Source organism: Trachemys scripta, chromosome 3 (genome assembly GCF_013100865.1).
Source record: "Trachemys scripta elegans isolate TJP31775 chromosome 3, CAS_Tse_1.0, whole genome shotgun sequence".
Classification (NCBI taxonomy): Eukaryota; Metazoa; Chordata; order Testudines; family Emydidae; genus Trachemys; species Trachemys scripta.
In genome coordinates, this window is record NC_048300.1 from 99411621 (window position 1) to 99439033 (window position 27413).

The following is a 27413-nucleotide window of genomic DNA, read 5'->3' on the forward strand; positions in this document are numbered from 1 at the left end:
AAAAATCTGCAGGAAGGAACACACCCAGCAGGAGGCTGTCCTGTTTGTGACTAAAATCAAAGAATTAGTCTGGTATAGCAGAAGAATGCACAGAGACATAAGACACGGAGAATTCACTGAGGAGAGAACTGAGTGTGGCTTGTTTCATGAATAAAGGGAACACAGTTTACCTGGCTCAGAAATGCTGGTGAGCAAAGTTATAAGACATAACAGTAACTAATTAAGAATGTCTACATTCTAGAATGCATGTTATGATTTTATATTACATATAATCATTTGTTTCCAATATTTTAACTTGCTACGTCTCAAATCTCTGTACTTCGTTAAATAAACTGTGACTTGTTTTCACTATAAAAATATCTAAGTGTTGTGTGTTAAATGGAGTGGTGATCCTAAAGTGAAATTGTTAACCTGGTGTGTACTGCTTCTTTGGGAGTAGCTGGTCTGTGAAGTCTGTACCCGGGTGCTGGTCACTCCAGGGGGTGCTTGGAGCGCTTGATCATTGGAATTTGCCTATCATGAACCTGTAGAAAAAGAGTGGGGCCAGCGCAGGCCTGGATAGGAGTGTTTGTGCTGCGCAAGGCTGGTGAGGTTGGGGAACTGACGATCAGCAGGGACAGACAAGGCTTCCTCAGGGTAGTAGTGAGTTGCCTCATAATGCTGGGTACCCTTGGTAAGCCTCACATTGTAATCAAGTCACTCTTTAGCTCTTAACCTTCTCTTTGTTAAACTAAACAGACTGAGCTCCTCGAGTCTGTCACCATACGGCATGTTTTCTAATCCTTTAATCATTCTTGTGGTTCTTCTCTGAACCCTCTCCAATTTATCAGCATCCTCCTTGAATTGTGGACACCAGAAATGGACACAGTATGCCAGCAGTGGTCACACCAGTGCCAATTAAGCGGTAAAATAACCTCTCTGCCCCCACTTGAGATTCCCCTGTTTATGCATCCCAAGATCGCATTAGTCCTTTTAGCCATAGTATTGCACTGATAGCTTAGGTTCAGCTGATTGTTCACCAAATCTTTTTGCATTCTTTGTTCCTAGATGTATACTTTTACACTTAGCTGTAGAAAAATGCATATTGTCTGCTTGTGCCCAGTTTACTAGGTAATCCAGATTGCTCTGTATAGTGACCTGTCCTCTTCATTATTTACCAATTTTTGTGTCATCTGCAAACTTTCTCAGTGATTTTATGTTTTCTTCCAGGTCATTGATAGAAATGTTAAATAGCATAGAGCCAAGAGCTGATCCCTACCAAGAAACACACATGTTTGATTATGATTCCCTATTTACAGTAACATTTTGAGACCTATCAGTTAGTCAGCTTTTGATCCACTTAATGTGTGCCATGTACATTTTATATTCTAGTTTTTTAATCAAAATGTTGTGCAGAACCAACTCAAATGACTTACAGAAGTCTATTACAACAACACTATTACCTCTATCAACCAAACTTGTAATCTCATAAAAAGGATATTAAGTTAGTTTGACAGGATCTATTGTCCATAAACCCATGTTGATTGGCATTGACCATATTACTCTCCTCTGTCTTTATTTGTAGTCCTGTTTCAGACACTCCATCGTCTTTGCTGGGATTGCTGTCAGATTGACAGGCCTATAATTACCCAGGCCATCCCACTCACCTTCTCTAAATAGTGGCACATCATTAGCTTTCTTTCAGTCTTCTGATTTCCCCCGTGTTCCAAGACTTATGGAAAATCAACATTTAATGGTCCAGCGAGCTCCTTAGCCAGCTCATTTAAAACTCCTGGAAGTAAGTTATCTGGACCTGTTGATTTAAAAAAGTCTAACTTTAGTAGCTGCTGTTTAATATCTTCCCAGATACTAGTGGAATGGAAAATGTTATCGTCTTACCCCACCCTCTCTCCTCCACAGCCCCACTCCACCTATCTCCTGTGTGCTATTTGCAATTTGTGACATGCAGGGCTGGTGCATGTCTCCCACCTTTGGCAGTGTAAATGCCCCAGTTTGGATGCTCCATAGCCTCAGAGGCAAGATTTATCCCTAAATCTTAGTCTTCTGTATTTGGGCAGATTTGGTTTTTGTTCCCAGGTACATGAATAACAAGTGCTTTTTAAGTGGTCCTCTGGTTGAAGACGTAGGATGTTATTCCATATTCCCTTGGTTTCAGTTCCCTACACAGAGTCTCCTTTAGATTGTACCAAGCTGGAAGTGGGACATGTAAACAGCAGTTGCTCAGCAGTGGCTGCTTATGCCAACTTAAACAGAACATAGTGTGATAATTCAATTTACATTCTCTTCCTCCCCTACAGAAACCAGCTATTTATTCTACGAGCCAGATCCCAGCTAGTGTCAAAAAGTCAGTGGAGCTACACCAATTCATACCAGCTGTAGATTTGGTCCTGCATATTTATATCTGAATTCTTATATGTATTTTTAATAAACTCACCTTCATGAGAAGGAGAGCATTTGGCTACACAGAATGAATGCCTGTTCTGTGCAGGACAGAATGCCAACACACAGCATTTATAGTTAAATTACTTTTTCTAACCCCAGTGTTAATCTTGGCATCCTAGAGACCTAGGAGAACAGAATTAATGATCAAATCCTGCAATGCAAGGACTTTTCTTGAAAGGTGTATTTACTGTGGCTGAAAGATTCCAAACTGCCAAAACTGGAAACAAATCCTCCATTTATCTACAAAACAGGTGTAGCATGGGCAGTGGAAAAGGAAACTTCCCCACAGCACCCTACTAATATGCCTTAACCTTAACTGAGAGGGACCACTTTTAGAGCTCAGTGGGTAGTTAGTTAATCTTTGTCTTTTTGTCTGAGACTACTAACAATAGGGACGAGCACAATGGGAATTGGTGTGATGTGTGCACCACTAGGAATTGGATTGATTGTAGAGGTCTCTTCACAGAAGTCACCAAACAGTTAAAACTTGTTTTATATATATAACTGTGATCCTGGATTGGATATGACCCAGTGACTTGAAGATGAAAATTGTTGTATTTTACCAATTTTACCATTACCAATTTCCTGAATCATCTGTCCCTTGTCTGAAAGTCCACCTGGCTGTATGCTGACACTGTATCTGTCAGTTTCCAGCTGAGCTGACCACATCCCCTTCCTTCTGTGCCAAGGGCACCATTTTTAATCCCTCAGGGTCTTTTGATCTCAGCCCTAGCTTTGGGAAGGTTAAGGGATGACTTGATTAAGCTGTAAGTAGCTATATGGGGAACAAATATTTGATACTGGACTCTTCAGTCTAGCAGAGAAAGGTATAACATGATCCAAGGTTGGAAGCTGAAGCTAGACACATTCAGATTGGAAGTAAGTCGTAAATATTTAATGGAGAGAGTATTTAACCATGGGAACAATTTACCAAGTGCGTGGTGGATTCTGCATTGCTGATGATTTTAAAATTAAGATTGGATGTTTTTCCAAAAGATCTGCTCTAGAAATTTTGGGGAATTTCTATGTCCTGTGTACTACAGGAGTCAGAATAGGTGATCACAGTGGTCCCTTCTGGCCTTGGAATCGATGAAGAGAAAAAACTGCTTAAACCGCATGGTGCCAGCAAGATAGTTTTCCCCCAATTGCTGGCCCAGACATTGTTGTCTTAACTGCTTTGAAGCAAGTACCTGGGAAGCTGTCTTTTCTCTGTTATTGTTTTAGTCTTCCTGGCTTCCATGACAACTCTTCTTTTTCAGGCTCTTTTACATTCAGGCAGGGTAATAGCGTGCAGGTACACTAAGGGACGTGATATTTATAAAACATAATACAATTGTTTCCCAGTTTGTCACAGCATGAATTTGGAGCTGATAGTAACCGTGTTCATGTCACAGTCTGACCTCTTGCACGGTTTGATACAAAGTCTCTCCATTGACTTCAGTAGGCTTTGGATCAGGCCCACAGATGTTACGTTTATACAGCTGATAGGAGAACTTTTAAGCTATTAAAATACTTTCCAAAAGCATGGAAACCTTTGGAAAAATGATTAAAAATAGAACAGAAAAATGTATTTCTTTTTAATATTCAGATTGTACTGCAGCAGGGAAGATGTGAGAGGGTTTTATAAATCAATGTTAATTAATAGTAATATATTAAGGTTTTGCTTGAGGCAGTATTGGTTACAGATCTGTCAGCTGATCTGTTCCAGTTGATGTTAGAATCCTCCTAACAAAGACAACTTCAGAATAAAGGAGTTATAGAACTGCTAAGCATAATTATTACTATTGAGCAAATCAGGATTTTTCTTCACCTTCAGGCAACTCTTCTCTTTTCATGTATTTTTCTCCAGCAAACACAGTTAATGTGGACAATACTGAGAAACCCCCAGTTCTCAGAGTTCCCCTGTGAAGTATACAGTCTTGTCACATGAGCCTTTCATAAAGAATTCACCTTCAATAACACTGAGTAGAACAAGGCGTAGTGCTCATTGTCTTTCTTGAAATACTTCTTGCATTCAGAGTAGGGTGACCAGATGTCCCATTTTTAAAGGGACAGTCTCGTTTTTTGGGACTTTTTCTTATATAGGTGCCTGTTACCCCCCCCACCCCCTGTCCCGTTTTTTCACAGTTGCTATCTGGTAACCCTAATTCAGAGGGAAAGGGAGACTGGTGAGATTGCTTGTCCTCTTGTTGCATATAAAGATCTGAAGCAGATGCTTTGTCCTATTAAGTGGGCATGGGGGATTGGGGGTTGCTCGGGCTATTTCTGTCGCCAGGTTTCCATAAAGTGAAACAGCTTCTGTGCATTATCTACTGGTGGATTCAGCTTGACTGGAATTTTCATTTGTGTTATTGTCTGTTTCCTCTTTTGGGTCCCATGTTCCTTATGCTAGCTATCCTTGTATATGGAAATGGAAACTAATTTCTCTGGTCAATATTGTATATAGATCACCTGCCCTGTCAAACAGAATCATAGCATTGCAGACATTGTTCCTGATATTGTGTAACGTTTCTATGAGCTTTTCTGCAAATTAACTTTCCATAAGAGTAAGCAAGTATCCTTAACTTATTATCCCTTTAGTCCACTCTGCTTTGGTCAGAATGGATTCTTTCCACATAATATAATACAAAGCCTAGTCTCCAATAAAGCCACACACATTTCACTTTATGCCTGTCCGGAATGAGACTGGATACATCATTGAGGATGCAGACCTAAGCAAATTCAACAATTGTTTACTTGTATTGTGCTTCGTATCACATGACACTGAACACATTGCAGTTGGGTGGTGCACAATGTCATGTGATTTTTCACATGACCATAGACTTCAATGGGAGTGTTAGCTACTTACCTGAGGGCAGAATTGGGACCTAATGCAACACATACATGTTACTCCCAGAATATAACCACAGACAACATGTTCCAGGTTCTCAGCTGAGAATGTGACCCCGTATCTCATAGAGAGTATAGTTATATAGAGATAGAATATGGGACTATAAAGAGACTGTAATTTACATTGAGGACATATTATACCATCAGTTTTTCAGAAAATTAAAAGTGCTACCTAGAATACAGATGCACCATGTGACCCATTGTGAAGTGTTTGCAGGGGTTGGCACATAAATTAACTTTTCCCCAAGAAAACTTAATTTAATGGAAAATGTTTATATAATTTTCTCCTTCCCCACTCTTTGCCAAAGGATGAAAGTTTCTCTTCAACTGATTAATTTTCCTTTATGAACTGAAAACACCCTCCCAGTAAGAAGCAGATGTTACAGAAATTTTGCACAGCAGATGTGGCATTTTGTACTTCAAGAGGAATTGGCATTGGTGCAATAACTGGATTTGAGACATGTTTTCCTCTTGTAAAGCCCATAACTTTTCCATATACACAAAACTCTGCAACCTTTGAACTGTAAACTGCCCCAAGGATTTTCTTCTTGACATCTACCTAGGAAAAGCGCTGGAGATTTGATTTAGGGGGAATCAAAGTAAAAATCAGATATTGACAATGGTAACATTGAACCAAATTCATCCCAGCTGTCAACTGAATGGGCATATGCTAGATGGATGAATTTGACCTAGAATATTGTGTCCAGAATATTTCACCCTTGTCCTGTTACTTGTTTTGTAACAACATGATGAGAACCCCCACCCCCCAGAGTGGTCTGCTGTGTAGTTTTCTGAAATATTGCTAATCCTCATGTGCCCATAGGCTGCAGACCTGTATCTGTACAGCACACCTGTGCACTACTGTCTGCAATGACAGGTAGTATTTTCTGTTCTGTCTCAAAACATCTGTATGAAATGCTGTTTTTTCCTATACAGTATGTGCACTGTGTGTGATTGGTTCATTAATTTATCCTGAGAAAATGGCTGTGGCAATGCTACATATGTATTTCCTTATTCCTTTTTAAACTTGTATTATCTGTGGCTTAATGATAATAATTTCTTTCTTTCTGAAAAAGAAAGACATCTATAGGCACTCATCCAGTGATCTGGTCACTTAGCCTACATTGCTTTACACAGATAAGTACCGTCAGCTCCATTTTTCAGTTAGGTTAACTGAGGCACTGAGTTGCTAAGGCATTGCCTACACTTGAAAGTTAGAGCCAGGGCTGGCTCTAGGATTTTTGCTGCCCCAAGCAAAAACAATTTTGGCCGTTCCCCCCCACCCCCGTTTTTTTCTTACCCCACCCCCTGCCCCGCTTCAACTCCGCCCCTTCCCCAAATCCCCAGCCCTGCCTCCTCCCCCCAAGCTCTCAAGCCTAGGAGGGAGGGAGGGAGGGGGAGAAGCGGCGCACGCGCCGCGGCCACTCGGAGTCTCCCCCTCTCTCCCAGGTTTGAGAGCCTGGGAGGGATGGCGAGCAGTGGCGCGCGAGTGGCAGAAGTGGAGGTGAGCCAGGGTGGCCGGGGCACATTTTTAGGGGCGTCAGGGGCGGCATTCTGGCACCGGCCATGCCGCCCCTAAAAGTGTGCCGCCCCAAGCACCAGCTTGTTTTGCTGGTGCCTAGAGCCGGCCCTGGTTAGAGCGCATTAAATCAACCCTGGGCGCCCTAACGCTGGAGGTGTCCACACTGGCAAGGCACTTAGAGCATCTGGGCTCCGGGGCTGGAGCACTCCTGTTAATCCGCCTCCACGAGAAGCAGAGAACTTGCAGTGCCCTGGCTGAAATGCTGGGGTGTCAGTGTGGACGACCTGTTGCATTACTGTACTATGACTAGCCTCCGGAAACATCGCATAATCCCTTGAAGTCAAGTGACCACTCTAGTAATTGTTTTGAACTCAGCTGCAGGCATGCGGATATCCCCTTTCAAAGCTCTGTTTCTGACAGCCCACATGCTTATCTGCTCCGGGACACAAAGCAAACCATTACTGTGGAATATTCCTGCTGCAGAGGCAGGCGTTTGTGCGTGTGTGAGAGAGAGGCAGGGGATGGGGGCTGATGTCGGGGTTTCCCCCTTCCCTCTGCCGCTGTCTGAACTTACAAGACAGCATGCTGACATGCTCTCTGCCCCTAGGGTGACCAGATGCCCCGATTTTATAGGGACAGTCCTGATTTTTTGGTCTTTTTCTTATATAGGCTCCTATTACCCTCCACCCCCTGTCCCTATTTTTCACACTTGCTGTCTGGTTGCCCTATCTGCCCCCCAAAACACACTGTCTCTCCCCCCACATACACACAACACACTCCCTCCCCGCCATTTGAAAAGCACCCTGCAGCCACTTGCTGCATGCTGCAGCCACTTGCACACTGGGATAGGTACCACAATGCACTGCTCTCTGTGGCATTGCAAGAGCTGCCAATATGGCCACGCCACTGCGCCTGCAGCTGACAGTTTGAACACACGGCAGCGCTTTCCCTGCTGCTGTCTCCGAGGGCTGGTTTAACTCCCGGCGCTCTACATCTGCAAGTGTAGCCATAGCCTAAGTGACTTGCCCAAGATCACACAGCAAGTTAGCTGAAGTTCTGGGAACAGAACACAGGCTTCCTGACTGCCTGGTGGGCCAATGGGCCAGCAGCGATGGTAAGCCTTGGCTCAAGTTCATTGTGTCGAGGCACCTTTTACACACCTGTTTACTTTGACTCTGGTCTGACACCTGTAACGATGCGGTTCTGGCGGGACCCAACTGAGAGTGCCAATTCAGGACCAATTGCAAAAAACAGGACAGTTACAGCCCAAGGCTGGGGTTTTTCCGCCTCTAAGGCAAACCAAACCAGCCAGACTAAGAGGACTTCGGTCTCACCCCACTGGCTAACCACAAGTCACACAAGCAATTCCTAAGACACTCCAGTTTCCCAATATCACCACCAGTGCCACTCGTTATGGGGACAAATGGTTATGAAAACCAATACCCCAATAAAAGAAAAAAGATTCTCCTGATCCCATAGGACCAAGCCCCAGACCCAGGTCAATATACAAATCAGATCTTACCCACAAATCACGCTGTTGCCAATCCTTTAGAATCTAAAATCTAAAGGTTTATTCATAAAAGGAAAAAGATATAGATGAGAGTTAGAATTGGTTAAATGGGATCAATTACATACAGTAATGGCAAAGTTCTTGGTTCGGGCTTGAAGCAGAGATAGAATAAACTGCAGGTTCAAATCAAGTCTCTGGAATACATCCCCAGCTGGGATGGGTCATCAGTCCTTGGTGTAGAGCTTCTGTTTGTAGCGAAGTCCCTCCAGAGGTAAGAAGCAGGATTGAAGACAAAATGGAGATGAGGCATCAGCCTTATATAGTCTTTTCCATGTGTAAGAACACCTCTTTGCCCTTACTGTGGAAAATTACAGCAAAATGGAGTCTGGAGTCACATGGGCCAGTTCCTGCATACTTTGCTGAGTCTCAAGGCATATTTGCCTTCTCTCAATGGGTTCATTGTATAGCTGATGGTCCTTAATGGGCCATCAAGCAGGCTAGGCAGAGATAACACCAGCTTGTCTGGGATGTCACCCAGAAGCATAGCATAAGTTTGAAATACAGACAGTATAGAGCCAATATTCATAACTTCAACTACAAAATTGGTACACACATACAGACAGCATAATCATAACCAGCAAACCATAACCTTTTCTTAGACACCTCATTTGACCCCCTTTATACAAGATTTGGGTGCCACTACAGGACCTTGGTTGCAACAATGATCTATATGGTCCCCGATTATATCAATAACGTCACAACACCATCTTTTATTTATATTATATATACTAATACCTTAGTATGCAAGGGAGGGCACACCTTGAGGTTGAAGTGGGGGACTGGTGGGAAGGGATTGCTGGAGAATGAGAGAGGAAGGGATAAACAGGGAGGGAAACTGAAGGGGCAGAGAAGGAGGGGGAAAGCAGCAGAAGGGGCAGGGAGCGTGCGGTCAGGCACCTGATCAAGTGCAGTAGTAGGAGAAAGGCAGGACTAAGGGGGACCAAAAAATAAAGCAATTGAAGAAAAAATATTCATTGGCCAAGTGCCTGATCAGCATCAGTTCTGAGCAAGATACATTTGGCTCAGGAACTGGAAGAGAAGCAGAACATATGCCACTTTTGTAGCTCTCTGTTGTGTGGTTGAGCTAGCAGAGGAGGGGGCTGCAAGACAACCTCACATCATCAGAGAATAACTCCTGCCTTTGGCTTTTGCTGGGTGGTGTAAGGGCAATAAGTAACCTGCTCTTGTAATTCACGATGTGGGTGATGTGTCAGGGACAGAGAAGAGGGGCTGTGGCTGCAGTGCTGATGCGTTTTGGCTAGTCTCTGCTGCTTGCTTGTTCTGGCAAACAAGAATAGCCAGAGCAAAACAGCCACAGTGCTCACCTCTCCTCCCAGTTATGGCCACTTACACGCCTACTAGGTGGATGCCGGTGGGCAGTGCCTGTGTCAGGGGCGGCTCTGTGTTTTTTGCCACCCCAAGCACGGCATTCAGGCGGCTTTTGGCGGCGCGCCTGCGGGAGGTCCGCTGGTAATGCAGATTCGGCGGCATGCCTGCAGGAGGTCCGCCAGTCCCACGCCTTTGGCGTACCCGCCGTCAAATTTCTCCAGAAACCGCGGGACCGGCTGACCTCCTGCAGGCATGCCACTGAAGGCAGCCCAATTGCCGCCCTCACGGCGACCGGCAGGCTGCCCTCCACGGCTTGCCGCCCTAGGCACGTGCTTGGTGCGCTGGTGCCTGGAACTGGCGCTGGTGCCTGGAACTGCCCCTGGCCTGTGTTGGCTCTCCAACACCCAGGGAAGTCATCTGCGATGGCAGTATTCCCAGGTGGCCAGATTAGTCACCTTTATGGCCCTGCTTACACCACCAAAGTAGCGTAAAGGTGCTGTAGGGCAATGCATGTTTCTGTCCCTAAGTTTAGAATTGAGCAAATGATGATACCAGGAGGTAAGTCTCCTTCAGTCTGCTGCTGTTTGCCATGTGGAAGAGGAAGGCAAGTCTATTGGGGTGGCTTGATTCTGGGTCCAGAGGAGGATGGTCCACGGTCATTTTTGCACAGCCCCCCACAATCCATTACAAGTCCTGAATGCAGCTAGAAGGCCCTGAGTTACAGCTTGTGTCTTCAGTTGTGACTGGGCCTCCTGTGAGCTGTGTGGATGGAACTTCTCCTGTGGGAGTCAATGAGATTTGCCTCAGTATGCACACAACTGACAGGATGAGAGGGATGGCCTCTTTTGTGTATTGTCTCCTATTTTTCTATTGTCCAAATATACATTAGTGGCATGTAGAAAGAGAAAAGCAAAGCGCTTCTAATACATTCAGCATAAGCCTCTCTCTGTGCCACCTCCCTGATTTTCTTCCTGTTGAACTACATAAGCACTCAGAACAGAGACCTGAGACAGCAGAGCACGTGAGTTCAGAGCTGTGTGTGTGTGTGTTGTGTGACAGGCCTATTTGTCATCTCTCTGGTACATATCCTGTGCCTACTTGCGATTGGAAGGGCACGTGGAACAGCACAAGCATTTTAAATGATCTTATTCATATTTAAACATTTCAAATCAATCACTCGAGAAAGATAACTTGTTTTGTTATAGGCAGGTGGTGACTAATCGTCTTTTAGCCCACCTTAACCACGTTCAAGAGATGTCAAAGAACTGACAAGTAGAAAAGCCTCTTAGTAACTCTTCATTATGTACAGCTGATGTGGGAGGCACCTACCCCCGCTGCTGTTGGATCGAGATGGGAAAAATAGGGCTTCCAAGTTCCATTTTCTTATCCTTGAAGCTTCATTACTTAGGTAATGGCAAAAATATGTTCCTCATATAGTGTAACTAATACATGTATAATCCTTCTTCCCCGCACAGAAATTGACAATAATTTTCACATTCAAAGCTTAATTTTTAAGCCCTTTTTTGCATGATGCAGCTAGGATGAAACATTTAGGGTGCCTGGTTCTCAGCCTTCTTATGATCTTTTTGTTCTGCTCCATTGGTGCAAATAGGGCATAAACTGGTTTAACGGGTTAACTGAGAATGTCTTTGGCACAGGAGTTGTTGGATGGCACAGAGTCAGCATAAAAACTCTATGCCACTCATCTACTCCAGCCCTAGAGTATGGCTGAAGCGCCTCTACACTATAGCCACCAGAACAGCTGTTTGGAAACGTAGGCAGCAGGTGTAGGTTAGGACAGCTCTGAGGCTGATTTAAGTTAGACTGTGAGCCAAAGGGGCTCCTTCTTGACCCTAGGATTGGGGCGCTACAAAAGATGTAGGAAAGTCAATTTTACTCCCACCTACCTGGGACCTGAACCAAGTGTAGCTCGTCCGGACATGAGAATCAGCATCTAAAGCTTCAGCAGATGCCGGTCGTTGACAGAAGGTTTTTTTAAAGTGTAATTGTGAATGATGAAGGATATTCTGTAGCTGGAATACAGGACATTTTAGGAATGAAAAAAAGACAGGTACTCTTTGAGCTAGCAAATATACCACCAAATGGTTATTTCTTCCAAATATATTTCTAAATCTTTAAACCAGATTGTGGCTCCTATTGTTTCCTTTGGCAGCTTATTCTTATGAGTTTCTCTCTGGGTAATGAAATTCCATTTACAGGAAATCTTCTAAGTGTCTCCCTGTGCCTGAGGTTTTTAACTTTTTTGAAGGCTGAATCTCTGCTCCTCTGACCTCTGCAGCACTGTTGCCATCGGACTGGCCAAGTCACCTGGCCACTGGGAACCTCCAGTTCTCAGCAGCAGCTCTCAGTTAGGAACATTTAAAAGAGCTTCACTCTCTAGCTAGGCAGCATGGACAGGAATGCATCTCTAAGCCTAGGGCCACTCTAGGTGGAATCTCTATTGTTAGAGTCCTGAACTGTAACCATGTAGATCCAGCCTGGAGGAGTCAAAGCATAAAGATGGAGGCTAGAGCATAATCCTCCTTCCAACCCATAGCCACAGGCTCAGAGCTATGCCTGGAATAACACTGGACAATGCTCTGGCCATATGTCTTTGGCTGCATGGGTGTGCGACCCAGAAAAGGGAGCAACCGCCAGGCTCAGAGCCTCTTTTCCCTGACCCCATGCAACAAGGAGCAGACAGAGGTAGATACCTAGCTAGCGGCAAGGGGCTAGATACACAAAGGGACTTAGGTACCACATTAGATGCCTAAGTAAATCTAACATTTAGGTGCCCCATAGTCAGCCTTGGTCTAACCCCCTAGGCACCTATATTTCTGCCGGAGGGCATGCACAAAACTGTGTAAATCCTGACATCGCCAAGCTGCTCTGCACCCAATCTCACAGTAAGACATGGTGAGATTCTCCGACTAAGCATTCCCCTGCATAGCTCACCTGTGAGGTCCAACCTACGTGCTCTAAGCATGCTTAACCTGCACAAAAACTGCTCCTGGGAGTGAGCTGTTCAGGAATGTTGAGTGTGTGTGTGCATGGATCTCATTATAGACTAATGGGCACTCTCCTGGGAGATAGGAGACCCAGGTCTGAACCCACCTTCTGCCTGATTTGGAGCAGGGACTTCAGCACAGGTCTCCTACCTCCCACTTGCATGCCCTCACCACTAGACTATTCTGGGGCGGTCTCTCTCACTCCCTCCTGTTGATGCTGCTCCACTTTGTATAAATAATTAACTACTCATTGAGAGAATGAGAATGACTCTATAGCCCTGTGGTTAGGGGAGTGGGGATTTGAAAACAGTATCTCACACCCTTGGTCAGGTCCCTAACCACTGGGCTTTGGCTTTAATAGGGTGGTGCTCTCCTCCATGTGAGATAGGATTGACCTGTCTTAGGTGCCTAACTTCGGGAGAAGAGTCATGGCTATGAATCCCCATCAGAGAGAGGTGCCTTTCTCTGGCCCAGAGTTAGGCACTTAGCTGAGATGAAGGTGTTAGACTCCTCCCCTCTCCTCAGTGTTTCCTACTGGTTTGCTCCCTACTCAGATTGTTTGCTTCTGAGAATCTCATTCTGAAGTGCCTACCTCTCCCCCGGCATTGTCTAGGGAGCTTGGGTGCCTGACTTGGAGCTGAGAATTCTACTGGGCACCAGGGCACTTAAGAGTTAGCTGCTGCAATGCCTAAGTCCCTTTGTGGATCTGGTCCTGGGATCCTAGCCAAAGCATCCCCAATTTGATGCCAGGAACCAGTCAGATCCTCCTTTCCAACCCAGGGCAAGCAGCAGCCAGCACTAGGGCAACCACAGTCCTCCACCCAGTTCATGACAAGGAGAAGCCACGGCAAAGCCTCAAGAAGCTGCCAAAATTCCTTGGACACCAGCCCAGTGAGATGGAAGAGCCAGTCACGATTATAGGGTTTCCTGTGTTCCTAAAGCTCTTTCCATGCCACAGGCTCTTTTGGTTTAAAGTCTGATAATCAGGACATTTGTGGTCATTTATGTAAATAAAGTAAAGCATATTAATCATATATGCAAGCTAGGGCACAAAAGTCATTTGCATAAAGTCTCCAGATTTCAGAACCTCTGACCTTAACAGGTATCTATGTCTTAGTTCATTAAAATTTCATTGATTTCCATAGAATATTAGGACACACCTGGTACCTTCAGTAGCAGTCATGTGGTTAAATTCGTGACCCTGTTCTTGTATCAGGAACTTGAAAAAAGCTGAATTCTGTATACCTCACTAAGGTACATTTTGAAAATATTAGACATTTGAGGCATCATACAGCATTCCTTGCAGGCAAATTTCCAGTGACTCCAATAAGGAGCTTTGCCTATGTAAGGACTTTAGGAGCATACCCATAGTACTTCTAATTTTTGTGTAGCTCTAAGATCCTAGAGTATTTTGGTTACCTTGTGCTGCAGCGCTCTCTCTTTTGTATGATATTATGCTTAAAATACCAGTGTTAGATAGTGTTCCAAAGGTACTATCGGTAGCGTGAGAGCAATCACACTAGATGCTTTCAGAACAACACTGGAATCATTTATTCTGTGCCCAATTTGATACCATACTGGCCACATGAGTCTCTTTGAACGGCTATGAATGTTAGAGTGCTTGCTACCACTACCTCCAGAATGCTTTGTCTGTGAAGTATTTTGTAGCATCTCTGCTATCATCATTTGTATTTTAGTAGTACTTAGAGGCACCAATGAAGATGGGAGCCCCGCATTGTGCTATGCACTGTGCAGGCACACAGTCACAGGCAGTCCCTTCCCCTCACACAATCTAAACAGACAAGAGATAGGAGGGGAAACAGAAGCACAGAGGTGACATGAGTTGGCCACAGTCACACAGTAGGTCAGTGGCAAAGCCAGAAACAGAACCCAGGTCTGAGTCCCAGTCCAGTGCCCTACCCTCTGGGCCATGCTGCCTGGCACAGATGGTATTTTCCCCTATTGTTCCCTGTCATATGAGTTTACATTTCTCTGAAAGGAATTGCAAAAAATACTTAAACTGTTCACCCAACCACGGTCTTTGCTTCATTCAAATCCATCCTCAAAACTCACTTCTGCCCTCTCATCTATGAGGAGTTAGAAGAAAACAAGTACTTTAATGGAACCATTGGAATGTATTAGTGCTATAATACTTGGTCCAAAACACACTGAGGTCAGTGGAAAGACTTCCATAGACTTGCCATGGATTTTGGAGCAGGCATTTACTAAGTAATTTTGTGATCTTACTACCCCCTCATCCTTTCTCCCTTCTTCCCTCATTTTTTTTTGCCAGCTTATGATCCACCCTTATTATGTCATATTAAATTTTGATTGTAAACAGTTTGTGGAGTACCCAGATTATACTTATTTCTATGCAATGCCTAGCACAATCTGAGTGCTTAATACATAAACATTAGTAATAAATACAAATCTAGCCAAGTCATTGAGAATGGTACCACCCTCTTCTTTTTATACTGACTGACCACTTTGTCTCAGCAGCAAAATCCATTCCCTTAGAACACTTTCTCTTTTAGGCCATTGATTACACAATCACACGTAATCTTAAAAATTAACTGTACTCTTTGCATTACTCCATTAATTAGCTTCCTCCATAGTGAATTATTTCCACACATTCATATTTGTTCCTTTGGTCCGAAGCTGACAGTGAAGGACAAAGAACCTCCTGCTGCTTTAACTATTTCTAAACCAGTGATCAGAGGCTCTGGAAGGCTCCACATGCAGCCCTACTTGATTGGGAGGTCAGTAATTGAGTTACAAGGGGGATGGTAGGGGAGAGGGAGAGAGGTGGAAAGGAGAAGACACTTGTGGCTGTAAGTACTCCACTGGGTAAAGAGAAAGCACTTGTACGGGCCAGAAATGATACTGAGGAGGAGGAAGTTAAGCTGTACATTTTTCTTTCTTACAATAGCATATAAAATAGGGAAGTACAACTCAGTTGATTTTGTTTGAATATGTACACTGGTATTTTTCATGTTTGCAAGAATTTCTCCCAGTGTGTCTGATGCTGGTCTCTCCCTCAGAACCTTGCATAACTGTGAAAGCAGTATCCACTCACTCTATTTAATTTCCAAATTTCATGAAAGAAAATGTGTCAAATGTCAAAGTGATTTCAATTTGGCTGACTGCTGAGTGCTTTGAAATAGGTTCTACTTTCTGTACCATATATTCTCTGCAAAATGGTTTAACAGGATGAAGCTATTCATTTCAGTTGACATAGCTTTCCAAGTAAATGAACGATATATTTCCCCCTCTAACTTTATTAGACCATTATTAAGTTAGACAAGGAAGACAAGGGCACTGTGGAGAAATTAAATGAATTCTTTGCATCAGTCTTCACTGCAACTGCAGAAGATCTGAGGGAGAGTCACACAGCTGAGCCATTCTTTTTAGGTGACAAATGTGAGGAACTGTCTCAGATTGAGGTGTCAATAGAGGTTTTGGAACAAATTGATAAATTAAATAGTAATAAATCATCAGAACCAGATGGTATTCACCCAAGAGCTCCAAAAGAACTACTAATTACTAAATGTGGTATGTAACATGTTGCTTAAAACACATTTTGTACCAGATGACTGATGGATTGCTAATGTAACACTGATTTTTTAAAAAGGTTCCAGGGACAATCCTGGCAATTACAGACCAGTTAACCTAACTTCAGTACCAGCCAAATTGGTTGAAACTATAGTAAAGAACAGAATTGCCAGACACAGATGAACATAATATGCTGGGGAAGAGTCAACATGATTTTTGTAAAGGAAAATCATGCCTCACCAATGTATTAGAATTCTTTGGGGGGTGGGGTGGGGATTGTCAACAAATGTGGACAAGAATGATTTAGTGGATATAGTATACTTGGATATTCAGAAAGCCTTTGACAAGGTCAAAGTAGGCAGTCATGGGATAAGCGAGAAGGTCCTCACATGGATCAGTAACTGATTAAAAGATAGGAAACAAAGGGTAGTAATAAATGATCAGTTTTCACAGTGGATAAAAGTAAATAGGGGCAGGTCCCCCAAGGATCGCTATTGGGACCAATGCTATTCAACATACTCATAAATGATCTGGAAAAAGGGGTAAACAGTGAGGTGGCAAAGTTTGCAGATGGTACAAAATTACTCAAGATAGTTATTCTCAAAGCTGACTTCAAAAAGTTACAAAAGGATCTCACAAAACTGGGTAACTGGGCAACAAAATGGCAGATGAAAGTCAATGTTGATAAATGCGAAGTAATGTACATTGGAAAACATAATCCCAACTATACATACAAAATGATGAGGTCTAAATTAGATGTTACCACTCAGGAGAGAGATCTTGGAGTCATCATAGTGTGTTTAGATGTTGATGGATGTTTGGCTGCGTGTTTGTGTTAACTCTGTGTGCCGCCCCAGCCGTGCACAGAGAGCTGTTATCCTTGGAGAATGTTTTTGTACTACCCTTAATATCAGAATGTTCTGGTACCACTTGATATCGAAATGTGTTTGCCGTAAGTACTTTGTAATGAGCATGTCTTAAAAATGTGTATTCCTGCAATATTAGCCCTGTTCTTGCCAGATTCTGTAAGCAGGTCCTGCCTCATACCAGGCCACTATTATGAGGGTTTATGTTTCAGGCTCTCTTTTTACTACACATGGAGAGTTCTCTGAAAACATCTGTTCAATGTCCAGCAGCAGGCAAAAAAATTAACAGAATGTCAGGAACAATTAAGAAAGGGCTAGATAATAAGACAGAAAATATCATAATGCCTCTATATAAATCCATGGTATGCCCACACCTTGAATACTGAGTGTAGTTCTGGTCCTCTCATCTCCAAAACGATATATTAGAATTAGAAAAAGTCCAGAGAAGGGCAACAAAAATGATTAGGGGAATGGAAAAGCTTCCATATGAGGAGAGATTAAAAAGATTGGGATTGTTTATCTTAGAAAAGAGAAAACTAATAGGGGTTTATGAAAAAGTTCTTAAAACCATGAATGGTATGGAGAAAGTGAATAAGGAACTGTTATTAACCCCTTCACATAACACAAGAACCAGAGCTTACACAATGAAATTAATAGGCAGTAGGTTTAAAATAACCAAAAGGAAGAACTTCTTAACACAACACATAGTCAACCTATGGAACTTGTTGCCAGGGGATGTTGTGAAGGCCAAAAGTATTACTAGGTTCAAAAAGAATTAGATAAGTCCATGAAGGATAGGTCCATCACTGGTTATTAGCCAAGATGGTCAGGGATGCAACCCTATCTTCTGGGTGTCCCTACACCTTGGTGTGCCAAAAGCTGAGACTGGATGACAGGGGATAGATCACTTTACAAATTGCTTTGTTTTGTTGATTCCCTCTGCAACATCTGGCACTGACCACTGTTGGAAGACAGGATACTGGGCTAGACAGACCATTGGTCTGACCCAGTATGGCCATTCTTATGTTTTTATGGTTACCTGAAATGAAACATACTGATAGGCTTTATCCTTCAAGCTCCTGTTTTCCTCCTTTCTATCTACTTAGATGACCCTTATCACTGTAGTACCTGAGCATCTCACAATCATTAATGGATTTTTACCCTCAACACACCTGCAAGGTAGAGAAGTACGTTCCCCATTTTATAGTTGGGGAAGTGAGGCACAGCATAGATTAAGTGAGCCCCCAAATCTATATCTGCATTTAAACTCTCCCAAAGTGCCTCGGGGTTCAGCCCATTACAGAGGTAAAGGCCAGCCATAAAATTCAGATCTCGGTCCAAACTCAACCAAAACTGAGGAGTGCACAGGTTTGGAGTTTTGGCTTGGATTCATATCTAGTTCCTGTGTTCTGTGGTCTTCCCCCCATCTCCACTGTACTGATATGATCAGCCGAGTGCCAGAGCAGGGGCTGGCTTAAAATGGCTCATGGGCTGGATCCGGCCCGTGGGCTGTAGTTTGCCCATCCCTGCTCTAAGCACACCCACTGGATCACCCCAGTGTGAAGGGTAAAAACAACAAGAAGTCCTATATGCATATTTCCCCTTACCTGTACCTTAATCTTTCTTTGCTTTTTTTAAATATCAGGAAACTGTATTAGCAGCCACTGAGTCAGTGTACACTGACCCGTTAAGCCCTCCAGGGAGGAGAGGGGAAGGAGTCTATCTTGTCCCAGTTACTGGATCACTCTGGGGTTTGGGTGGGAAATAGGCGCATGGACCCGAGAGTTAGGCAGCAGGACGTGTTCCCAGAGGCAGAGACTTATGTGCCTGGGAAACTTTTACTGCAAAAACTTGGGCCTTGGCTACACTTGGCAATTCACAGCGCTGCCGCTGTGCTCGGGGGTGGGGGGGAGCGGGCGTTTTCACACCCCTGAGCGCAGCAAGTTGCAGTGCTGTACAGCGCCAGTGTAGCCAAGGCCTTAGGCTCAAAAGTGAGTTTAGTCGCCTACAGTGTTAGGCAGCACTGAGTGGAAGTTTTGTGGATTGTAGTGTGACTAAAAATGGAAATTAGGTCCTATTATCTTTGTGGATCTGGGTCTATCTGACAAGGATTTACTTCTCCACTGGCATGATAAAGGACAGGTTTCCATTTTTAGGGGAAAAGTGTTTTATACTTCCCAGGAATGACCATATTTCGTATTAATTTGTTTTGGTTACAGCCGCTGCTGAGCACACTTAGAAGTGGATGCATGTGGCTTGGAAGTCACAACGACAGCATTAGATGCAAATGGAATGTTATGTCATCAGCCCAAAGAGTCCAATTGCTCCCTTAGCCATAGCATAGCAAGGCTGTTGTACTAAGAGATCACATTTTATTATTATGGGCATAAGGACAAAACCCTTAGTGTCAAAATCTTAAAAGCTTCTGGAGCTGAGGGCCATTAACCCCAAAATAGTTATAATATGCCAGGAAAGTAGAATAGAAGAATCACTATGACAAAATGCCAAATACCCACCTTCTCATTGAAAATGGGAGGGAATGTTGGATTCCAAATAGAAAATGGCTAGAGATCTGCCAAGATGACAGTTATACCATCCACAGGTCCACAGAGCATACATCATAACCAACCCTGAAGGTTAGTCTAGTGTCCCAAACAAAACCAAGAAGGCCACTGACTCTCTCTATTTCTTGAGGGCATCCAGAAAGCTAGTGTCTGTGTTTGTGCACTGTCAGAAGTAACAAATGCTCACCAGTAATTGTCAACGAAAATCACCATGAGCATCAACCACAGCCTCTAGCTGGTGGAGCCTTAGAAGCTGAACAGGACACTGCAGAACGAACTATTCTGAGAATAAGAAAGTGGCTGGTGAACAGAAGTCTCAGAGGTTCAGAATTAGTAGTTACTGGCAGATGTGCAAATTTTAGGCAGGATTGTCGTCTCATTTCTAAAGGAGGTTCAGGCCCTGTATCCTGATTTTCATTCTAGACATTTATGTTTTTGTGTTACATTGTGTTAGTTTGTTGCTGATGGTTTTAGCTGCTAGGTTTTGGCCACAGTTATCGGGCGACCTGTGTCTTAGGCTCCCTCTTGAGTGCACCCCTCAGATGACAGGCCCGGCTTCCTGCTCCTCATTCTTGTTGGACCCATGTGGTCCAACCACTCGTGGACTGGAATTCTGGCCTGCAGCCCCGTAGTTTCCCAACCATGTTAACACAACAGGCCTCACTGGATTTGACATGTTAAAGAGTTTCCTTCAAAAGCCTGTCACAGCCTAAGTTTGCAGTGATACTGAAACAGTGTCTTCTGAACAAAGCATTATTTATTCTTTCACCCCAAGATATGAAGGGTAAAAACAACACCGAGTCCTATATGCATATTTCCCCTTACCTATACCTTAATCTTTCTTTGCTTTTTTTAAATATCAGGAAACTGTATTAGTAGCCACTGAGTCAGTGTATACTGACCCCTGTCAAGTGACCTCTGTAGCTGTGACCCAAGTCATATGAAATAAAGACTCTTATTAGCTCTCCTGTATGTCTCACCATTATTATTCAAGAAGTTCCAAAGGCACAGAACAGCATGTGCCTTAAGCTCTGCCCTCCTGCTCTGCTGAAGCTGGTGTTTGTTGGAACTGGACATTCTAGTTTCCCGCAGATCTGAAGGAGTCACACAGCTGAAAAAAACCCGTTACTAAAATCAGCAAGGAATTGCTGCACTGTTCCTTGTCCAGCATCTGTAACCAGGCCACTGCCTAGAAACTACCCATAAAAAGTATAAATGTTAAGTCCAAGATTCATCTTTTTCAAAGTTCAGGAAAATGCCACAAGCACAGAAACTGATCATTCAAATTCATCTCCTAGAGCATCCATTTCATTGAATCGTGTGCAGACGTCCCAATGAAACAAAAAAGTCTGTATTTATGCTGGCAGGACTCCTAGGCATTAGCAAGGAAATCTGCATCTTTTGAAAACCTTGATATTTTAGATAGAAATTCCCAAAAGACTAATGTTCATTTTTCACATCACTATGGTTTCCGAAATATGCAGCTAAACCACAAACCCAGGTACCATTAAAAGTTGTGCAGTAAACGCCAGATATTCTTGAAGGCAATAGTGTTTTTGCCTTTGCTTTAAGCTCAGATACCTCATAAGTATGGTACAGTGACAAAGAGAGGAGAAACACGGAATATGAAAATGGTAAACAGTGCCCTGGTGTAAGTGACTACACAAAGTACAGGGCAATGATGAATGAGACATTGAATCTTGACTCAGGTGATCTGACTTCTCAGTGATATTACAGGTACTATCTTGAGGATTCTGCAGAGCTCTGGGCAGAGCACAATGTTTTGTTCTGTGGGGGCTGAGGAGCAAACCACCCAAGAGAGCAACAGGGGAGAAATATGTGTGAGGTTTCTTTTCTTCCCCCTTCTAATGGTGTTATTGGGGAAAGTGCAAGTGAAGAATACAAGGGAACAATGGGAATGCAGAGAATGAAGGTGATGAAGAGAATGTGAAAGAGAGCATGAAGAAATTAGATGGAGGAAAAACAGGCATTTAAAAGATAATATACCACATACAGAAGAAGAAAGGAAATATTGGACTTAAGAACTAGAAAAGGGAAGAGGAAAGAGGACAAAATCAAGGCAGGTTCAGTAAGTTAATTTGTTTAATAAAGTTACTACAAAATGATAGCATACAAATTTTAATATATTAAAAGGCACAAATACAAACAATACCTTCAGAAGCTCATACAGTTCTCATTATAACCTCCCTCTCCTTATCACAACTGTGTGTGTACTAGTTGGTATGCTGTATCTATATCATATAGACACAAAAACCTGTGGTGAAATGAGGAGAGTTATGTTATTATTGTCAGCTTCCCAATATATTGCCAACGGTAATAAGAAGGGGTGCTTCAGAAAGAATTTGTGAGTGAGATAGGCGACATGTGAGGAAGTATCTATGTGGAGTGGATCCTGAAGTTGGGTCAGCCACATCATTTTGGTGTTTCAGGCCTCAGCTATCCTTAATGAGCATGTTTACATGCCTTTTGCTGCTTTTATGTTCTGTGATTTTGGTGCTCTGATGCCTAGTGGTTTCCAAAATTGCACATGGGCATTTCAGTGTGTCTCTATTGACTGATTTTTGTATGATTTAACAGCTCATAGCTAGAAGGAAGATGTTAGAATGTGACTTTTTATTCTGCTAGTGAAATTGATGTGCATTTCTTGCACACAGTATAAGGTGGCAAGCTAGATAAGTGGTAGTCAGCTATAATGCTTCCAGAGGAAGTCTGCCACTGTTGCACTGAAAGGAGATGAAGAAGCAAGTGACAGAATTTTGTGGGAGAGAAATAAGCAGAGCAATGAGCATTGCTTGCTTTACAGAAAGACTGAGGACTTCTGTTTGCCAGAAGCTGGGAATGGGCAACAGGGGATCACTTGATGATTGCCTGTTCTGTTCATTCTCTTTGGGGCACCCAGCATATGCCACTGTTGGCAGACAGGATACTGGGCTAGATGGACGTTTGGTCTAACCCAGTATGGCTGTTCTTATGTTCATGAACACAGAGCCTGATTTTGCCACGTTACTCAGGCTGAGAGGGGCCTTACTTCACCAGTAGCCCAATTCATATAAATGGAGAAGATATTAATCAGATGAGTGTCTGCTGTGTGGTTTGGTATATCACATTGTTACCACTGACAGGTGCCTATTGCCAAGTACTCATGATTATTTCCAATAATTTAAAGGAATAGCTAAATATTAGCTCTCATTATTCGTAGTCCCATCTGTTTTTTGACACTAACGTTGATCTGGGGTAATACACATCTCTGAAATAGTGTGAAAAGCAGTAGAGCAGGAATTTGACTTGAAAAATGAAGTTGGTTATTATGAAACGGAACTGTCAAAGCTTAGCCACTAAAACTGAGGGGAAAAAAAGACCTCAAGTGTTGAATTTAATCTATATTCAACTATGTGTTTGTACCTCACTGTTCATATCACTTTTCAAGGCTTGAACTAGCTATAGCTTGGAAAGCTACATGGAAAAACATTACATTCGTGACTCAATATAATCAAGGAGCAGCCTTTTCTCCTACATATTGTATCGTCTTTACACATGGAAAGGTTGAAAACATTCTTTTTGGGAAAAGATTCCCGACAACGTCGAGGGCTTGGATCATTTAACCCATTCAGTGTATTATTTATTTATTCTATCTCTTTAACTCATTCGGTGCACATGGTGTAATATGTGTAATGTTTACCCTCAGTACTGCCCCACATATCTGGTATATCCTGTTTCAAATGCCTGGGTACTAATGGAATGTCAGCCCAGAGAACAATGCTAGATGCTTCTGTTGCACAGAAATGGCAGCAACGTTCAGGTGCTAAATGGTTAATTAAATAGTAGGCCTCCTTTGCTACTCTTCCAAAACCCATCTTGCTTCTAATCTATACCACCATGGCACATGGTGCATGGTACGATGCAACACCACATTACGATTACGGTGCTTCTACTTTGATTACACTATGATGTGTAGTTTGAGGGAGGAAGGTGAGAGAAAGATGTTGCTGGAAGAGGAGATGTTGATTGAGAGTAGTTAAGAACAGTATTTCTTTGTTTCCCTGTCTCAGCAACCACCTTCAGTATCTATCACTCCCTTCAGCAACCTCTTCATTTTCTCATTCCTTCACTGCCTCAGTAATAAATGTTCCTTTCATTCCTGTCACCAGTTTCTAAGTGCCATTTCTTCTGTTTTCCTTCTTTAGTTTCTCAGATTACCATGATCCAAACATTTCAGATCATTCATCTTCTTGAACTGAACAGCGAGGATATAATAGTTGTTTTTAACTAACTAAAGGCTCAGGACTTTCTTCTGTTTCTAGAACCACCCCCCTCCCCGCCGTTTCTTTGAGTTTCTAAAATATTTGATAAGTTTTTCTTCATTTCTGGTGTCCATCTGAGAGCAGAATCAGAAATATCAGCTATCTCCTGGGAATGTCTGTTTTCTGAAATGTCTAGTCCGATTTTTCAGAAACAAAAGTTGCAGAAAGAATGGATAAACATTTAAACCTTTGGATGCTTACTTGATCCAAATCCAAACTCTAAGCCTTTTGAGGTTGCTCTATCTCTCATGCATGTCAACTGACAGACAGATGCATCAGAAATGTGCTCTGGTAGCTGTGGATGTCAAATGATACTGCCCCTGAAACTAGCTTCCACGCTGCTACTATAGCATTGAATCATAACAGACTGGGACAAAATGGTGCTAAAAAGGGATGCTGAAGGGATGAACTTGCAGCTTCTATCTGCAATTAAGGCCTTAATTCAAACTATACTCAAAAATACTTTATATCTGTTATATTCCAAAAAGCAGCTCCTCTCTCACTGGGGTCAACTCTCAATAATGTGACTCCCTCTTCTTCTGGCCCACATTCCAAGACTGAGGGCCCTTCACTGATGCCCCTTTAAGTGTCTGCAGATCCTTCTTCTTCAATTGCCCCCACAAGCATAGCTAGTCCTTATTTCTCCTCCATTTCCCATTTAGAGTCCTGCAGACCTTCTGCCTCCTCTATTGCCCTGCCCCAGTAGAGCCAAGAAACAACTGTGCAATGATACTCCTGGATCCCTTCCTGCCAGTGCTCTCTCTTGCTCCCCCATCCCCATAGCAATCGTAGCACTCTTTAATCATGAGACACCTTCAGAGATCCTTGGATCTAAGCTTTTTGGGTCCAAGGGCTTCCTCCAAACCTGCTGCCCAGATTGGTACATTCATCGATCTTGTCTTAATCGCAGCACAGTGTTGTAAGGTTAGATTTGTCCTGTCCGGTTAAGCCAGGCTTTTACGAGACAGGAGGCAAAGAGAGAGACAGGAAACAAGTAGGAGGTATAAAATGGGAGGTAGCGTAAACCTTATGTTCACATCTCAAGAGCTACTCAGAACATACCCTTGGAGACGGCAATGGCTTTTGGTTCCCTCTGATCATCCAGTCTGGTCAGAATATCCTTCAAGATCAGGAATAAAAAGGCCCAGTGGAATGATGATAAATCCCTGGATCAGACCCAGCATATAGTGGTAGACAATGGGATAGACGCTCGTCAACAAGGTGAGAACAATTCTGACCTCTTTACAAGCCTCCTGCCATGTAAAGTGATTTGCCACGGTCTACTCGACACCCCCTGACCCTCAATCAAAAAACCCAACAACAAAAACCAACCAGCATAACTGTCCAATCAAATTATCTTTCCTCTTCTTTGAAGATGATTATTAGATGCTATTAGAAGGAACAGATAACTGGTCTGTTGATACAACAATTCTGTGAGTTCACCAGAAACCTTGAAACTCTTTTCACACTATTTGTTTGACTTTTTTTCTGGGCTTTCTTTCAAGAAGTTTTACATAGCCTCCTGCCACCTTTCACCCTAATTGGACAATCTACATTTCGACCAAGACCATTTCATTGCAAAGGCCTGCATCGTTCTCCCCCTGTCCCAATCAGATCTGTGCATTCAGGGGATCCTCCACAAGTGGACCTCCCACTCCTGTGCTAGAGGGGGAAGGTCACCTATCTCCCTGGCAACTTACCCCCACTTTGTGAGTTCAGGGTTTGCATAGGGATGGAGATTGGGATGGATGCTCTTTGTCCGCACCTTTGGTCCTACAGAATTTAGGTAGAAAAGTTAATACAACATAGGACTGCATTATCTTTTTTCAAGATGACCAGCAGGAGGTGCCACATAGTCTTCACTTCGCTACAGGGTGGTAGAATTTATGATCCCCAATTCTAGATATTCTGCTCTAACTACCAGACCACAGAAGGGATTTAACCCTGTGACATTATATGATTAAAATATGACCAGGTAGATCATTGTTGCTATCAGTGTTGTATAAGTGCAACAAATCTTGTATGAAATGTGTCAAGTAAGGGGTCTATGGAAAAGTTATAATTTGCTGAATAGGACAATCATATTTTGCATGCATGTATCATTTTTGTATCTGAAGTTATGAATATTAACTATGTACTTGTATTTCAAAAGTTTTCTCCTGTGGTAACACCCACAAGGTATTTAGCCAGCACACTGTGAAGGGACTATTCAAGTTGATGACTTATCAACAAACACAATGGACCATGGAAGAAGCCTATCTACACCTAATGGATTTTCATGTGAACGTTCTAGCTAGAGTATGGGTAATGGCCTCTGCTATGACTCAGCAAATCATGCAAGGGCATGTGACTAAACCAATTGACTCCAAATTCCATTTTGTTACCCGTAATTTTCCACAAACTAAAACAATGGGTGTGCCTCCACATGGCAGAAGCTATAAAAGGCCCTGGAAACACCTCTTTCCTGCTCTGATCTTTGCACTATTGACTTATACTAATGGGAGCATTCTAAGCAAGGGACTGAGGACTTTCCAATTATTTGGGAGCAACCAGAGACTTAACAGTTTATTTCATCACTGCTTCAAGCCTGATCCAAGAACTCTTTGCAACACTAAAGCTCACATCTCTACTACGAAACTGACCTCAAAACTATATTCATATCTGTATGTGTAGTGATTTTTACCAATACTCTCTCTCTTTTCTTTTTAAATAATTTTTAGTTTAGTTAATAAGAATTGGGTGTAAGTGTATATTTGGGTCAGATCTGAAATAGTCATTAATCTGGGAGGTAATGTGCCTGATCCTTTGGGATTAGTAGAACTTTCTTATATGATGAATAAGATTTTCAGTAATCTCTCGTCATATTTGACTTGGGTGTCTGGGAGGAAGCCCAAGGCTGGATTGCTTTAAGGGAACTGTGGTTTCTGGGTAACCAGTAAGGTCTTATAGAAGCTGTTTTGTGGCTAGCTCAGTGGATCTAAGTATTGGAATGACCACCAGCTTTGGGGATTGTCTGCCCCATTCTTTGTAGTTTTCCCTAATTAAGTAACCTCAGTATGGCCTCCCTGGGACCCCGGTCACAAACTAAAGGACTGCACATAAAGCACTTCTACATCATAGTGCTGTTTTACCTGTGTGGTTTTGCCTTTTTTTTAAAGGAAGAAGAGGAAAGGGTGGTTTGATAACATCCCCTCATCGATGCTACAAAATAAGGGATGATACAATGCCATGATCCTTATGTATGTGGAGTAATGGGTAGCCCTGTTCTTAAAATAAAAAAGAAAAGAAAATATTTTCAAGTTGCACATCAATAAATCAATATATTTTTCCAAATCCAGAGACATTTTCA